This window comes from Polypterus senegalus, chromosome 13 (genome assembly GCF_016835505.1).
Source record: "Polypterus senegalus isolate Bchr_013 chromosome 13, ASM1683550v1, whole genome shotgun sequence".
NCBI classification, from domain to species: Eukaryota; Metazoa; Chordata; class Cladistia; order Polypteriformes; family Polypteridae; genus Polypterus; species Polypterus senegalus.
This window is the reverse complement of record NC_053166.1, coordinates 124,603,898-124,622,426: the sequence shown is the minus strand read 5'-3', so window position 1 is coordinate 124,622,426 and position 18,529 is coordinate 124,603,898. Positions and strand designations below refer to the sequence as shown.

General features: G+C 40.8%; 1 protein-coding gene across 2 annotated transcripts in view; it reads left to right on the top strand.

Annotated features, from left to right (window-relative positions):
• The first annotated feature begins 996 nt into the window (after positions 1–996).
• socs1a (suppressor of cytokine signaling 1a) overlaps positions 997–18,529 on the top strand; it is a 43,812-nt gene continuing 26,279 nt past the window's right edge. Inside the window, exon 1 of one of the 2 annotated variants that reach the window (XR_005636187.1) lies at positions 997–1,163. The gene's annotated coding sequence lies outside the window, so the exon portion shown is untranslated. The remainder of the gene's footprint in view (positions 1,164–18,529) is intronic. The other variant, XM_039774995.1, reaches the window with a different exon arrangement.

Below are 18,529 nucleotides of genomic sequence, written 5' to 3'. Positions count from 1 at the left end.
TCTGATTGTGGTGCTTCCCCGTGTATTCTGTCATTCCTCCATCCATCCATTATCCAACCCGCTATATCCTAACTACAGCGTCACGGGGGTCTGCAAGGCAGGAAACAAACCCTGAGCAGGGTGCCAGTCCACCGCAGGGCACACACACACACACACCAAACACACACTAGGGACAATTTTGGATTGCCAATGCACCTAACCTGCATGTCTTTGGACTGTGGGAGGAAACCGGAGCACCTGGAGGAAACCCACGCAGACATGCAGAGAACATGCAAACTCCGCACATGGAGGACCCGGGAAGCAAGCCCAGGTCTCCTAACTTCGAGGCAGCAGTGCTACCACCGTGCCGCCCTCTGTCAATCCACCCTTATCCAAAAGGCGTGCATTTTAGCTGAGTTTGTGATTCTAAATCTTTAACATGAGTGGCCACTAATTCAGGCTTGGTTCCTGCCTTGTGTCTGATCCGCTCAACATAAGCTCCAGTGTCATTTACAACTTCAACTAGGGCAGCAAAAATTCTGGAGCTGGCTCTGCTGATTCGTGAGAGGAATCTGAATTCATGAAAGAAGCCCACTCAGACACAGGGAGAATACACTATTTCTACACAGACATTTGGCTAAGATGGCAATCACACTTGTGTGACTGGAACAGAAATAATTACTGCACCCACTGTGCTACTTCTTCTGCTTAGCATGAGAGATTTTTTTTATTTTAAACAAAAACATTTGACTTCCCATTTAGCTTAAACATGAAGTGAAAAAAAAAACAGAATTACTTTTCCTTTTAGTGAAGTTTCTCTCTGATGTGAAACAGGGGTTTAAGTTTGCACGTAATAAATCACTTCAGATGGTCTAATTATTACCAGCAGAATAACAGCACGCGAGCAGTAAGACAAAAAGAACTGAGCCGACTTCTCTTTACTGCGGGTGTACATGACTTGGCTTCATGCTGCTCTTAGTTTCACTTTCATATTCCTGTAAGTCCCTCTCTGTTCTGGAAGCTGCAGAGCTCTGCCAGAACGACAGTTTGCTATAAGGCACATTTTATGCGTGAAGTCTCCTTTCAATTCTTCTCACTTAGAAGGTGTACCCAAAAGGCTGACAGGCTCTTCATGTTTTTTATAACTGGATATTAATTAGCAGTTCCCATACAGAAGGAGCCAGGTAAGGTTAAAAAATAATTTTATACTTATCTCTCACTGCTCATATTGCTTTTCTTTGGGTTTTTTTTCTCTCACATCTCATGCCTAAATACAAGCTTTGTGTTTCATGTCTATTAGTTTTAACTGAGAAGTCGATGTTTGAGCTGATGGCCGTCCTGAAGCATTCTGACTTTTATTTTCCAGTAAATGTTTACCTGTTTTATAGTGGGTTTAGCCTTTAATTGTGTAAAAATAATTTGGTGTAGAGCTGCAACGTGTCCTTACTGATTTGTTGTGTGATAGCAGGCCCATGTCATGTGCTGGATAGAGAGCTAGAGAGCAGGAGGGGGAGAAACTTCAGTACCTGTGACGTAAGTCCAGTCCGCCTGGTGCAACTGGTGAGGACACAACTGCATATTTTGCAATGTACAGACACGCCTTTGTACTGTTAGAAGGAAATGGACACTTCTCTTTATGTGAAGATAGCGGTGTTATTAAGCAGGCCACTTGCAAAGTGCTCTAAATGAATTGCAAATATAAAACATAGGATAATTGATCACATCATTTTTCACATCAGGATTCAGTAGCTGTACCTTTGGCAGCCAAGACAACCCCAAGTCTGCCTGCACAGGTCTTTATCAGCTTTGTACATCTGGCCAATCTGCTCGAGCTCTGTCAGGTTCCATGAGGATTGTGAGTGAACAGCTTTTCTCAAGTCCACACACAAATTCTCACTTGGACTGAGATATGGTCTCTGACTTGGCCACTCCATGACATTAACATTGTTTTTTTAAAGCCATTTCTGTGTATCTTTGGCTTTACAATGAATTTCTTACTTGCACATTTCTCAAAGACTAGTGACGGTGGTTCGATACAACTGAAGAGAACATAACATTTAACTGTCTTGGGAATTGCAGTCATTTTCAGACGGTGGCAAACTCTAAACGTTATCATAACATCTTATTCTCAAAGGGTGCTGGAGAGCACACAGGCAGACAACAGCTCTGGACATTGAGCCAGTCCAGTGCTGGGCCCACACACATTTGAGCCAATTTAGAGTTGCCAGTTAACATAAGGGGCACATCTTTGGAGATAAAGGAGGAGAAACCAGGGTACCTGGAGAACAACCTACACATGTGGGGAGAATATGCAGACTCCTCAGTGCAGGATATAATCCCAGTGCAAGGCACCCATAAAATGGTAGTGTCAATCATTGCATTAATATGTCAACCTGAATGCAACATACTGTATACATATAGACCAAGTCCCAAACCTCTGACACAACTGGTGCAGTTCAATTCTGGGTGAAAGCAAGAGAGCTTTTCACAGGCTCTTCAAACTCTACAGTCTCACGCTTTATCTTTGCTTTTCCTTTCTTTTCTTGTCCTCTTGACTCTAACTCTCCGAGCCAATGGAGGTGTCCAAATTTATACAAGACCCAGGAGTACTTCCTGGTGTTAGGACATTACAAGAAGGAAGCACTCCCAGGTCAGGTCGGAGCCACACAAAGTAAAGACAGCTCCCCTGGATAGTACCCATTGGATACACTGCCAGGATGACCTGTGAGCACATGAATGGGTAAACCAGTCCAGGAATGCTGCCACCCAAAGTATCAGGGTAGCACGCACTCTTGAGAGGCTGTCACACCCTGTTTATTCAGTATCCCAGCCTCCCCGCCAGGTAAGGAGACAGGATTCAGCCTGGCCAGAACAACAGGCTGTCCTTGCCATTCATCACCATATATACACATATACATTATAAGCTCTGTACACACACAGAACAGCCTGTTGTTAAAGACTGTGACTATAAAAGGATGCACTTGGTCAACAACAATGCTTATGTCTTCTGTGCCATTCAAATGTCATATGTATTATTGACAAAATGTCTGGATGAGGCCACTGCTTAATCATATATAATGCAAATTCTGACCACCAGCGTGTTTCAGTGAAAACTAAGATTAGTCAGACAAGGCAACATTTTTCCACTCTTCAATCATCCAGTCCTGGTGATCACATACCCAGTGAAAACTCATCTTCATGTTCTTAGCTGACAGGAGTATCATCTGCTGCTGTATCCCATTTCAAAGTCCGATGTGTTGTTTTTTCAGAGATGCCGTTCTGCACAACACTGTTAAGAAGAGCTGGTATTTGAGTATGTGAGGCCTTCCCTGAACAAATGTAACCATTCTCCCTTGGTCTCTGTATTAACAAGAAGTTTTCAATTACAGAATGGTCGCTCATTAGATTTTTTTTTTCTACCCTGTCACCACTGCTCTTTGCAATCCCCATTGAGCCATTGGCTATTCATCTTTGAAATGCATGAGAGATAAAGAGGATTATCAGAGAAGGACTTGAATAGAACATATCACTATATGTGGATTATATGGTACTATATATACCAGACCCAGAAAATTCTATGCTTGCAATCCTAACAGTACTAGCAGAATTTCAAAAGATATCCGGGCTCAAAATTAATTTGAATAAAAGTGTGCTTTTTCCAGTGAACTCTCTAGCATACAACATTAGATTGGACACCTTCCATTTTATCATTGCAGATCAGTTTAAATACCTAGGGGTAAACATCATAAGTAAATATAAAGCTCACTTTCAAACAAATGTTGCTGTCTGCATGGAAAACCCTAAACAAGACGTGCATAGTTAGTCTCCCTCCATCTCACTTTAGCAGGGAGAATCAACATTGTCAAGATGAATATCCTTCCCAAGCTTCTTTTTCTATTCCAAAGCATCCCCATATACATTAATAAGTCATTTTGTAGGAAATTTGATTCAATCATAACCTAATTTATTTGGAATTTGAAACATCCACGCATCCAAAAAGCGACCCTACAATGACCTAAAGCAGAAGGTGGCATGGCTTTACTTAACTTCCAATTTTATTACAAAACATTGACACAAATAGATGAACGCACACAAGCTTGGTCTATCTTTGTGACTTTCTCTCATATTATAAGCATACATACTGTATACAGAACAACTACAGCTGGAACATCTTTATGGGTTTTTAGAAGTAGTGTTACTAGGTGTAGTGTACTAGGAGTGTCTGTTGCTTCATTTCTAAATGAAAGTGGGAGCCTCACTACATTAAAAGGAACTGGCCGCTCCATAAGCAACTGGTTCCAGGGTACAGACATGTGGAACATAAACCACTTGTCAACCCATCCAAGATATTTTTGTTTCTTTTTCATATAAAACTTGGATTGATTGAACATTTAATGAAAGTGATGAACAAGGAAGGTAAAGGATTTCGATGTTCGACATGAATGTCTACTGACGTCAAGATTAAGGAAGGCATTGTTGTTAGACCAAAAATCAGATATGTCATCAAAAACAAGCGGTTTGAAGTTCTGCAAGTGGGGATGAGGGAAATCACATGGAAATCATTCACGGACACTGCTGAGAATTTTCTGGCAACTACAAACCACCAAAGTACATTCAGAATGTTGACATGTTTCAAGCACACAAACCCAGTAAGTGAAACATGTCACTAAAGATTCACTCTCTGCATTCACATTTGGACCTCTTCTCTGCTAATCTTGGTACAGTCAGCGACAAATACGGCGAAACATTTTACCAGGACATTGCAAGAATGGAAAAGCCATATCAGGGCAAGTGAGATCCATCGATGCCTGCAGACTATTCTTGGACACTGAAATAAGAAGTATCAGATGCAGAACACGAATGGACATTAGCAGGAAAACATTTCAGCTCAATGTGTTGAGGTCATTAAGAGATTAAACACACTATATCCAACAAAATGTAATTACAAGTTTGTCCAGATTCCTACGTGATGTTAACAAACCGAAATTATATTTGTGTTCAACTTAAAGCCGTTTATTATAATCACCAAAGTTTTTTCAGGAAGTAAAACTGAATAAAATTGTGCTATCCAGTGTTATTTAAAGAATAGTTAAACACACTATAGGCCTTAAATGTTTAGTACAAGGAAACAAAATGACACTGAAACCTGGAGTGGTCTGTCCCCTTCACAGTCTCTTGTAGAACTGAGTAAGCTAGCGCCCTTCTTTTCTTGTCCTTTCAGTATGCAGTCTGTAAATGCCCTGTCCTGGAGGTGAGTCAACTAAGCATTGGCGTTGGGTCTGGTACTGTGGTCAGTCTGTGCTGAAGCCATTTTGATCCTCTATTGTGAGGCCATATTACATATCATTAGTAGGCCACTTAAGCAAAATTAAAAATGGAATCCAAGAAGAGAATGAATTGGCTAGTTAGTCCATTAGCAACAATCAACAGATATTATAGCCACAGTGATAAATAAGAAAATCCAAAGTGCGGTCTGCGCTGAGCAAGTTAATCTATTAATTGACATAGATGGCTGTCAAAGGCGTTGTTTATGAAAGTTAAGGGGTGCATGCTTTGGATACCGAGAGACGCTACCTACATAACTCAAGCAGTGGGAGCTCTGGACACTATGGGTGACGACCACAGTCCGTCCTCGAAGTCTATTAACACTAAATGCGCACTATGGATGTTGAGGGGTGTCATTTATGTAACTCAAATGGTGGATATCCAGAATCCACTAAACAAACCAACCACCTCCCACAAAGCAAGTTGTGCCACTTTGGGAACTCAAGGGGTGTGTGCTCGAGACACTGAGGACAAACCCCACCATCCCCCATCCTCAAAGTCTTATAATACTGAATGCACTATGGACACTGAGGGCATTTATGTAACTTAACTGGCATGTGCTCTGAAGCCTTCTGTTCTAGTCTCCCCATTTCCATGTTTTGGAACATCAAGGAGCACCATTTTGGTCACTCAAGGGGTGCGCTGTGTTTTGTCTATTTAGAGTGATATATTACTCTATTTTCCCCTTTTGAATTATTAATATGTAGCCTTTGTCAGAATGCCTCAAATCTCACAGACTTACCACTGTTTATAAGGTATTGTACCATATAATTTCTCCCCACCTTCCCTTCTACATTTATAACCTCAGGCAATTAGGTGTAGTAAAAGACAAGCAGCAGTTAAGGTACAATTTGAATAATGTATTATTGATAATATTCATAAATAATAACAACATGCAAAGAACATTTGAATATTGGCAACCATACAACCTGATAAATGCTGAAGTATACTGTAGTTTCAGGCGGCACATAGACTTCTTAGTTTCTTAAATGTCTCTAGTTAAGTCCTCATTTTTGGTCAGCTCTCTTTAGAACAGGGCACATGCCTGTCTCAATATGGCTGTCGAGCTGTGTTCTTCATTGTGTTGTCCTTTTCAGTTCATGGTGTGAAATGCTCCTTTATCAGTTGGTAAGTGGATAAAGCATGCAAATGTATAGATTTTCTGTCCAACCCCTACAGCCAATAGGGAGTCATGGTACTTAAAGGCTTCTGATACAAGCCAATCACAAATAGCCATACTTCAGGCCAATGGGGCAGAGAACACCTTCACACCTGCCCTCAAAACCATTTGTTAAGGTGATACTTGCCAGCTAGGCAGTCTGGCTTTCCTGTAGGAGTTGAGAGAGTTCTGCAGAGAAACATTTGCCAAACTTGTTTGAGGTACTTCCCCCAACCCTGTCGTAAAATTACAAAGAGACATTCCTAAAAGGGGTTAGGGTACATAACCATCTAACCATTTCTGTTCTTATCAATGATAGACATTAGCGCTATAAGTTACAAACAAAGACATACAAAATCTGCAACATTTCACACCATAACATGCGGTCTGGACATCGTGAGTAGACATAGGCCTACATATAGGCTTTGTCCAGCACTGGGCCAGAGAGAAACACGAACAGTAACTCCAGGTGGCAAATATCATTTTCTTCAGCCACGTATTCAAATAAGACACCGATGGGTTGGTGTAAAGATTCTAAGATAGACCAGTCCAAGTATTTGGGGACCTATGTTTATAAAATGACTGCCTATGATTATTTTATGCAGCTGAGGAATTTTAAAATAATAATACATCTTGAAAAGGCATTTTCGTCTAGATGTCCGCCTGATGAATTTCTAGCTCAGTTACTACAGGAGGCAGTTTGTCAAGGTAACCTTGCTATAGTTCTTTGTGTCTCTGTTTCCAAGCAGTCCATTTGATAGATTTCAGGAGGTGGCCATTGTGTGCGTCCTTGAAGTAACATAACTAACGTCAAGTGTTCACTAGTAGCCTGAGATAACCACTCCCAAAAAACGGTGTTAGACTGCACAAAATGCAGCCAAATAAAACTCCCCTAGCAAGGTCCTCTACCGGCTGCTGGGTTTGGACCTGACAAAGATTGGACTACATAAGAAGCAGTCTCCTGTAGATTAAATGTTGGCAGGCTGGGTTGGCATCAGGGGTCAAAAGTATATTGCAAAATATCACTAAAATGGTAGAAGGCAGGGTGAGGAACCTGGATGAGGGTGAAGAGGGCGGAGCCCCTAGCAATGAGATGATGGACCAGACATAGCCAGCTCAATCAATATGGCATTCACTGGGAGATTCCTAATGAGCCAACCATAGAAAAGTGGAGGATAGTGGCATACACTTCATACATAATGTGTCTTAGAATGGAGAATTACTCAACATAACACATTTGCTGTAGATAACAGTGTTTGGACTGTAAACCTTCAAACTTCCACATCAGTCTTAATCAAAAGTGTATCATTTCAACTGTAACTGTTCCAGAGAATTACACAAACAGATGTATTATAGTGGTGTGGTGTGTAAGTGTATAGGCACCACCTATAATAAGACAAAGAGAACTGACATAAAAAGGGCAGAAGAAAATTTCTTAGAAAGGGGAGCATGCTACAACCATGGCAGGGCCAGGTCACTGATTTGGGCTTGGAAAATTACATACAGTATTTTTGTTGTGGGCCAAGCCCATGAAATGAGAGTTTAGCAGAGAAGCTGCAGGCATTTTCTAATAAACCTTTACTCATGTCACACATGACTCTATTACAGTGTTTGAGAGACATGGGATGAACACTCAGCAGTCACCAGGCATGGCATCAGAAGGTTCTGGCAGTAGCCTACCTTGAGACACAGTTGTTAGGTCAGAAGGCAGATGTTTCACCATGACGAAGCTTAGTCATTCTATGAAATTCCTGTTTTAGTAGTCTCAAGTCAATCGTATGCTGTTATTGTGGTGTTTAGTCTGAAAAGAGACATCCACTGTCTAACTAGCCTGTTCTTGCTTTGCTGCTAATGCTTTGCACTGCAAAAGTGTTTCAAAAAGCAGGAATGAATAGGAGTGGCAGAGAATGAGCAACACATCTGTGTGATTTCTCATCAATTATTCCAACACAGCTAAGCTCTTTGACAGCATTCAGGAAGATGGCAATCAGAAAGTGAAGTAAAATTTCATAGAAGTAATCTGTATTCACAAGAAATATTTTACAGAAGATTTGGAAAAGGAAAACACATATTTGAGCACTTTGACAGAAGAATCCCAAAAATACATCTTTAAAATAAGAGATGAGAGACAATGGAATACAACAGCTATTACAGTCACTCAGAGCAGAGATCGAGACCCCAATGTCTAAAATCTGGATGAGTTTATGACATTTGAGATGGAGGGCTGAAATGTTTTTTTGGTGAAGAAGTAGAAGGAATGCATCAGCCCGAAGTGATGAACTAGAAAGGGTTAGGCTATCAATGTGACAATCACAACTTGGTAGATCATCTCATTGTTTTGCTGTAGGTAGCGGTACCTATGCACTGCATTAAAAAGGACATTGTCATCAGTCTCACACCTTTTAAACCACTGAAAATTAATCTCCAGTTACATTCAGTTTCAGAAATAGCATTGTACTGATCAGCAAATCTGAAAATAGAAATCATGTGGCTGCTAGAGGTTGGAGTCAAACCCGGAATGGCCTTGTAAAATTAAGAAAGATACTTTAGTTTTCAACAGATAAAATTGTTCTATTTTGCAGAAAACGTTTTTTGAAATTCAACATTTCATTCCTTATAGTGGCTAGACCTTGAAAAGTTACCCTGTTTTGATCATTTTGTCTGGTTTGATTAGAGATCTGTGAAAGCCCTGCCTAACTCTGCAGTCAAGCCTGGCATGAATGAATTAGTTAGGAGCAGAAGTGGCCTTAAACTCATTGTTAGCAAAAAGTCTGAAGTTCCTCTAATTAACAATGGATGTTAGTAAATGCAGGAGGCACTGTATTTCCAATTCATGCCATGTTTATATAGGATGCAAAATCAATCCGGAAAAAGTTGTATCACTCCTAATAAAGTTAAAAATGTACATTACCTGGATTTAAAAGATGCGATTGCAGGATTACGGCATCAAATTTAGTTCTTTTTTTCTGGGGTTGGTGGCACTGCTGCCAGGGTGATACAGCATCCACTTCACAGCAAAATTGCCAGTGTTAAATAAACACTCAAAGTGTACGTGTGAAAACAAAGTTTCCATACATACACTTTTAAGGGTTACCTTAACACTACAAGAGTTCATTTAACACTGCCAGTGTTGCTGTACTGGGAGATGGAAGATAAACACATTTTGTGTCTGCTGACTATTTACTGTATATAAAGGACTTTGGGACTAAGATGGAGTAAAAAAAAATATTCTGCCTGCAAGGATAGCCCAAGTACATTCACTTTTATGCTTCACATTTTTTGGGGGGGCTACGTATCTTTACAATAGAAGAAAACTAAAGAGCAGCCATGACTGGTCTTTCTTCTGGGTGGAATTTTTTGAACCCACAAGTTGGCACTGAGAGACAGCAGTGCTATCCTGATAAGCCACATGTTTTGCATACTCTGGTCGATGCTAGCACTGACTTAAAACGTGACTTTCTATGACACCTGCAGATGTTGCCATTCGGGATAAGGGAACCTTGTTCAGTTACTTGTCAAATGAAAGTCAGTTTCATACTGAGTACTGCCTTCCCAGAACCAGCTGATTATTTGTAAGAGCGTACGTTTGTTTCCTTCTTTTGTCTTTGTCTAGAATTATGTTAAACAAAAAGTGAAAGAAAAAGCAAAGGGTCAATTATTACCTCAATTACGGCTTTCCTTCATGTCCTTGGCGTTTTAACTGGGCTAAGGCCTCTTAATAATATTAATAATACATTTAGATGGTTCTTTTCTAACGTACTCAGAGCAATTTATATAGACAGTGGGGTAGCCATTTCAGTCACCACCAGCGTGCACCTCGATGATGAGATGGCAACGTTACCAATTAGGTAACAAAGGAGTGACAAATATAGTTAGCTAAGTAGAGAGGGGGTAAGATAATGAGGTCAGAATGACAATTTAGCCAGGCCATCAAGAAACAACCAACCTTTTTAAGAATGATTCCCAGGAATCTGTCATGACCACAGAGAATCAAGATATTGGTATTATGTCTCAACTGAAGAGAGCACAGTGTCCCTGTCCCTACATGGGGCATTGAGATCCACATTCAGACCACACAGTAAGCACCTCACCAACATCTCCTCCCGCAGCAGTCCAAGCATTTCCTAGATGGTCTCCAATCCAAGTGCTGGCCGGGCCCAAACATGCTTAGCTTCAGGTGGATTGCCTGTTCTGAAGTGCAGGTGCATATGGTTGCTGGCATCAATCTGCCAGCCTAAGTACCATTTAAGCAACATGGTTAGTTTGGATGACTCCGCCATTTTTCTGGTATTTTTTAAAAACTTACTGCCTGACCTTAAATACATTATGGGTGAGCATGGCAAAGTTCAGATGTTCATCCATTCTTTTTCTGAACCCGTCTTTCTAGCTCAGGTTTCCTCAGAACCAGTTTATTTCAGATGAAAGCCTGAGGAGAAACGTGCAATAAATGAATTGGCATATCTTTTGTTACCCCCGCAGGCCTCCCATTTAGCTTGTTAATGCACTTCATTATTGTAGACACTCAATTGTCGAAAAAATGTGTCCATAGAACTGAATATTGTTTAAATCTTTGCTACGGCGTCACAAAATTCACAGTAACTACAAATCAAGTAAGGCAGAAACATGACTTACTGTTCTCAAATTTTATTAATGAACTTCAGGTCAAGCCACTTCTACAGTATTGTAAATCCGTCAAGAGGGCAAGACAGTAATACATATTGTAGAGGGAGCCACTCCATTATATGACACACTGCCAAACACGGAGAGACTGAAGTGAAAAGCAAATGGTGTGTCAGAGGAAAATATTATCCCAATAGCAAACTCCAAACATATCCACTCCAATTGGGCCACAGAGCTACATCACTACCATCTGTATCACTTTACTGTTCAAAGATCAAATTTATAAGAGTACGGCACTGGAAAAATAAAATGAAAACAGAAAGACTACTAGACTGCCTAGGGTGTAATGTGAGGGCAGAGATCTGAAAATACACCGCTCCCTGTTCAGACTAGTTGCTTTCATCATATATTTTAATGCATTAGCATTTATTTATCTACTAGATGTTTTGTAACCAAGCAACTTCCAATCACAGCAATTAGTAATCTAATCATAAAGTGCTACAGTAAGAAGTAGACAATGTTCAGATATTGTGATGAGAACAATTTGGGGACTGTTAAATAGATAATTAATTTCAACAAAGATATCAATGAAACATTACGTTGTTATGCTGTACCAAGTCTAGTGGGGCCAAATGTGATTCTGTCATTAAAAATGTTGTAGTGCATAGAGATGACATTCAAGTATATATGTCTGCAGCCTGGGGCTCCAAGTAGGTGGAGTTAACTCCAATGAGTGCCAATAGAGTCTAGCTGCAGACCTCCAGGGCTCTCCCCAGTTACACAATGAAGTTAAGATTGGGGTTGTGGGAGGATTATCTGACTCAAATAATAAAGACTGTCCTTTAAGTCAACTCCAGGCACTTGGAGCTCCAGGGTGGAGGCTCCAGGCTGCAGAGGTACCAGACTGAAATTGGCTGAGGACATGGCTCCACCCACAGGGTTTCTTCATAACAACTAGCCCTCATTTTCTTCCAATCTGTGCACTTTAAACATCTGTGGTTGTATTGTGCCATTTCTCCTCATGAATTAAACAAATTATGTAGACTAACAATGGAAAGACATGAACTGAAAAAAAGAAACTGAACAGAAGACTTGACACTGTGAAGAAATATAAAGCTAAAATTGCTGTTATCAGATCAAACGATCTGTAGCACAAGGTAACCAAAGCTAAATGATTATTCATTGTAAAATGCTGCGATGGAAGACACTAATATACACACAGAAAGACCATGCTGGAGGTGCAGGTTTGAGCCTTCAGAGATATTTATTATTTAACATCAGAACACAGAAACAGGCAGATCACTATACCCTAGCTCGCCCACACTACTCCACTATTAGGAGCCACAGGAAATATCACCCAAAACAACAAATACATTGTTAAACACTGGGTCCTTGCATTGCCATACGCCTTGTCCTCTCTGCACATATAGAATGATCTCAGCATCATTCTTTAGCCACACAGCTGCCAACATGTGGCTGCCTCTACACAATGTCTTTTCCCTCATGAGAATCATCAGCTGTTCCAACTCCTGCCTCCTTTTCCACTTATCCACACACAGCACTTTGGCTGCTTCACCAGCTTCTGTCATCCACACAGAGGTCCTCCTCACGCAGGCAACACTTTGCTATCACCTTCTGATACTAGAACCTTCAGACCTCTGACCCTTGCAGCACTCTTGTTCCAACAGTCCACTCCACTAGATGTTAAGACCCTGGACAGTGCTCCATAGAAAGCAAGGAACAGACAATATGGTTAAGTAGTCCTGAACCAATCAGGTGGCTCCATATCATCTCTAAGCACTGCTCCCCTGTAATAACACTGCAAATGTTTAATATCCTGAGAAAAGTTTTTGTCTGCTGACTGCAAGCCTGGATTTTCGCAAGGGCTTACTGGAGCAGTAACTCAGGACTCCAAAAAAACAATTTTTGCAGCCAGTTTTCTAGATTTGCTGGCGACTTTGCATACCAAATTCTTTCCTGAATGTTCATCATGCAGCTGGCTTAGGCAAACTTTTTTTCCCAGCTCCCCATGATGACTTATGAAGAAAGTATGACACAAGTTACACATTCCTAGGTGGTTCTAATAGATTACCATGAAAAGAGCTGACATGACTGCACCAAAACAACAAACAAATATGTCATTATAGGACAACAGTAAATACTTTGTACTCCTTCATTTCACTACAAAATGAAAAAATCTGATGTGATTACTACAAAAAATCTATTTGAATGCATATGTATTGAAAATTGAACCTGGAAAAGCTACAAAAAACTAACAAAGTCTGCTAACCATATCAATATGCTGATCCCCTACTTCACAGGCTGTTTTTAGTGATAGGAGCTCAGGAGACACAGAAAAAGAGAGATAAAGGATTTGGAGAATTGTGTTGTGCTATTGAGATTTTGTATTTTGTAGTCGTTCAGAGCTGCTGTCTGATGTATATTGTGACCAATGGTAGAAATCAGTTCAGAGAAGCAAGAATCATTGGTATAGTACAGTATACCAAACCAGTACTCCTTGTTTATCATATATACTCGCTTTTAAGTTCTCCCGCAGATAAGTCGGGGCTTGATTTTATCGTATAATTTCCGTTATTTTATAATGTTGGTCGTATGAGTTGAATGTGGAAAACTCATGCTATTAGTCCAAGAGATTATGATCTGCTAACACCCACTTGAGAGAGTAACCAAGGAGCACACTGCCTTTTTTTTGTATTGTGCCTACGTGACCACACGGTAATACCTGAAGTACTCTGAAGCAATGCTTTCACTGTTTTGTGTTTTTGTATCTCACACTCTCATACACTGTTATTGTAAGAGCATCCCTTAGCTACGATGAAGCATTAGATCAGAAGAAAATATGAAGCTGGTTTTAAATTAAAAGTCGTTGAAGTGGTGAAAGAAATTGGTAACTGTGCTGCTGCAATAAAATTCGATGTGAAAGAAAAACTGGTGCAAGTTTGGAGGAAGCAAGAAGATGTAAAAAAAATAAAATAAAATTAAGTGTTGTATTTTTGAATGGTCATATAAGTCGGGGTCTAATTTTATGATTGATTTTTTGGGTTTCAAGTAAGTATATAATTAACACAAAAGAAAAGAAAAATGTACACGCCGGCATGACAAAAAAGACTGAATACAATCAGCCAAAGCAAAGGCTTACCGCAGCATTTGCATTTTCTTGGTTTTAGCTCAGTTGCTCATTCGGACTCTAGTCCAGTTCGCAAATGAGATGCCACCTTCTTGGGAAACATCCCTCTTTATGGTGTCCTGACTGGGAGGGGCGGGGCTTGCTTAGGGCATCACTGTCAGAGTTTCAAGCCCTCATTGGGCATCTTCTCCAGGCTGTGAGGGAAAGACAACATACCATTAGTGACAGTGTCCCCTCTTCTCTGGATTGGTATTGCTTACCTTAGCCAAGCCTGGAAGAGGACCCTGGGTCACACATAAGTGACTATATACGTGCCACACGGGTTGGATGGGCATCCCAGCCAGGGGAGAGGAGGTTGCCAGACCTGGAAGAGATGGCCAGAGTGGATGGATGGACAGCCCATCAGAAGTAGATGTTGCTGTGGACTCTTTATTCCCTCAGTACGCTAGATGGCAGCGGCCCTGGATTTCGGTACCCAGTCGGAAACCAGTAGGGCATGCTGGGAGATGTAGTTCAGCAGAGCAGCCCTGCTAGGGTTTGAGGGCGCTGTAGAGAGATGTTCTCCTAGCTATATTGGACTTCTGTGTGACCCGGAAGTACTTACAATGGGCAGCAGCCCTGGCACCAGAAGTACTCCTGGCTCTGCAATAAAAAGGGTTGCACTGCTTTGTCTAGGTGAGTCAGAGCTGGGCGGAAGATGAGCAACAGTCAACTGGAGGAGGCAGTGCGGTGGTGAGAGAAGAGGTATTGTGAGGTATTGTGAAGAAAGAGAACCTGTGCTTTGTTCTTTGTGTTTAACTGAGGACTGTGGATAATAAGCCATCCTTTATTTGAACCTGGGACTGCATTCGCGCCTTTGTGTTTGGGGGATAGTGTACAGTAGGGTACACTGTATATAAAGCAACTTCTGAACATATAAAGTCAACGTATGAATATATAAAGTAAAATGAGTTCAAAAATACAGTATATTCAGATGTTGACTTTATACAGTCATATGAAAAAGTTTGGGAACCCCTCTCAGCCTGCATAATAATTTACTCTACTTTCAACAAAAAAGAAAACAGTGGTGTGTATTTCATTTCCTAGGAACATCTGAATACTGGAGTGTTTTCCGAAAAAAGATTTTTAGTGAAGTAGTATTTCGTAGGATGCAATTAAATCAAATGTGAAAAACTGGCTGTGAAAAAATTTGGGTACCCTGGTAATTTTGATGATTTGAATGCATGTAACTGCTGTGGAATATGGTCCTGACACAGACAGGCAGACATCGTTGTTTCAACACACACGTTTATTTACAGTATTTACAGTGAACAGCACACACCCCAGTACTCCCCCAAAGTCCAGGCCTCACCACGATGCCTCTTTTTCTCTGGTCCGCCTCCACTCCTCTCCTCCCAAGCTCTTGCCTTCTTCCTCCCGACTCTAGCCATCGAATGGAGGGAGGCGGCCCCTTTTAAACCCATCCGGACGTGCTAAAGGTGCCTTCCAATGAGCTCCTGCTGGCACTTCCTAGTGTGGCGGAAGTGCCGGCTGTGCACCTGGAAGCACTCCGGGTGTCCCTGGTATTCTTCCCCCCAGCACTTCTGGGAACAATACCTCCATCCAGAATCCAGACACTCATCAAAGGCTATAGGAGGCGTCTAGAAGCTGTTAGATTTGCAAAAGGAGGCTCAACTAAGTATTGATGTAATATATCTGTTGGGGTGCCCAAATTTATGTTTGATGCATATTGCATATTTTCTGGTAATCCAATAAACTTAATGTCACTGCTGAAATACTACTGTTTCCATAAGGCATGTCATATATTAAAAGGAAGTTGCGACTTTGAAAGCTCAGCCAATGATAAACAAAAATCTAAAGAATTAAGAGGGGTTCCCAAACTTTTTCATATGACTGTACATTACATATTCAGGCATTAACTTTATATATTCATATGTTGACTTATTTACTCAGAAATAAAGTTATGTACAGCATTTAAACTTTTTGTATTCTCTTCTTCACTCGTTGCTAGTTTGTAGCCATTTGCTATATTTTTGCCTGTGATTATTCTTCCTTCTGTGTCTTTTGTGGTTAGCAGACAGTCAAGTTCAGAGAATTCATAAATGCAAAAAAAAAACCAAAACATTTCATCCACTTCAGAGCTTTTACAGTTTCTTAGAGAAAAAAAACTTGCAGGACATTGTCCCAAATGTAGATGTTGCTTTCAGGCTTTACCTGCCATTGCCTGTCACAATTGCAAGTGCTGAGTGATCGTTCTCCAAGCTCAGGCTAATGAAGAACACAGTGGGACAGGAAAGACTAAATGATTTGACTCTGATGTCAGTTGAGAGTGATCTGGTTCAGAAAGTGGATTTTAGTGATCTGACGTAGGGCTGTGCTACAAAGAAATCCAGAAGAGTACAGTTTTGAAAAGCAAGCATTTGTCTGTGCTAACATAGAGAATGGCCTCTGCAGTATTTGATATTCTTTCTGTTGCAGGCATTTATAATAGGGTCCTGTTATTGACAAATCAAACCCACTTGTCATCTGTGCAGCAACAGCTAAATAAAAACGGAAGCTTTGATTGGTCATTTACTTTTGTCTGTGTGACTCTGAGACCTTGAAGTTGATGTGTATAGTAATAATATCTTGCTATCATCTTGACTATTGTACAACTATATGGCATGACAATGGCAAATAGTGTTTAGAGAAGCACTATGTGTGGAAATGTTGTGACTACATTCTGGTGTGACATGTTTGTGGCATTTCCAAGCAGACAGTAATATTAACTTTCTTTAGATACTTGTTCAGAAGGTGGATGCTGTGCAGTCTCAGCCAAGGTTCTGCTGGAGTGGTATCAGTGTCTTTAGGCACAATTATTGTTCTGCGTGCATTGAGTCCTGAAATCTCTTTCTGCTGTGGCGCTTTGTTATCAGCTCAGCAGTTCTTTTCACTGAGTCTGGCAGCACACCATTGAGTTTAAATGCAAACTTTACTGTTCATCTTTTCACAAAAATGACTGCCAATTCAATTGACGATGGACAACACGTATAGCCGATGGTCACTTTTGTCACTAGCCCTGTGATGTCTTTATAAACTGGCTTTACAGCATGTTGTTTTTTTACATATCTAATGTTTCCTCCGTATGAACAATGCACAATTATACATTTAACTGTGGTCTTTTTAGGAGTCTTTAGAAGGTTTTTATATTGTAACCGTAAGCTTGTTGTTGGTAGGAAAACATCAATTTGCTGCTTCAATCTCTGCCTTTGTGAGGCTTTTGATTGGCTTACAAATGTTACAGTCATTGAACCGTCCAGTTGTTCCTATTCATTTTTGAGAAAAATTCACTCATTGTTGTCTCCAGATGTATGTAATAGAGGTATAAGTGTGGCTCTGCGAGACTGTACTATACCAGACAACTGAACGAGCTCAGGGTACTGACTTACAATACAATACAATACAGTTTATTTTTGTATAGCCCAAAATCACACAGGAAGTGCCGCAATGGGCTTTAACAGGCCCTGCCTCTTGACAGTCCCCCAGCCTTGACTCTCTGAGAAGACAAGGAACAACTCCCAATAAAAACCTTGTAGGGAAAAATGGAAGAAACCTCGGGAAAGGCAGTTCAAAGAGAGACCCCTTTCCAGGTAGGTTGGGCGTGCAGTGGGTGTCAAAAGTAGGGAGTCAATACAATACAATATACAGAACAGAACAATTCCTTAAGACAGCATAATAATAAAAATTTTAGAAGTACGGTTTAACAGTAGATGATATGACATAATTAGGTTTGGATATATTTAGAGTCCTGGAGACCTCATCCATCTAGCTGCCTCCCCATTTGGCCATGCCACGGCTGAAAGCGCTGCTCGATGAAAGGACCCTCTTTCCCATGATTCCTGTGATCCTCCATCAGGGATGACTTTACCATAGGCAGGCAAACAACTTGGCAGGTGGGCCGTGGCACCAATTGCCACATTTGGGTACCGAGAAAAGAAACAGAATAGGTGAGGGTTAGTATTCAAATATAATTACTTAAACTTAGACTTAAACACCTAGAACCTGCTAATATCTCTCTATTATAAAAAAAAAACCCTGGAGAGAAACAGTAGGGCGATGATACATGATCTTATAAGATCACGGAAGACACTTAAAAGACCCGCAAGACTAAAGAGATTGGCCACAGAGCGTCTCGTGGGGACCTTAAACATGAGACTTTGTGCCAAGAGATTGACCCAGAACTGTCTCGCGATGACGTACAACATGAGGTTCTTGCAAGACACGCCCTACTTACAACCAACTAAGAGCACGGGCAGCCA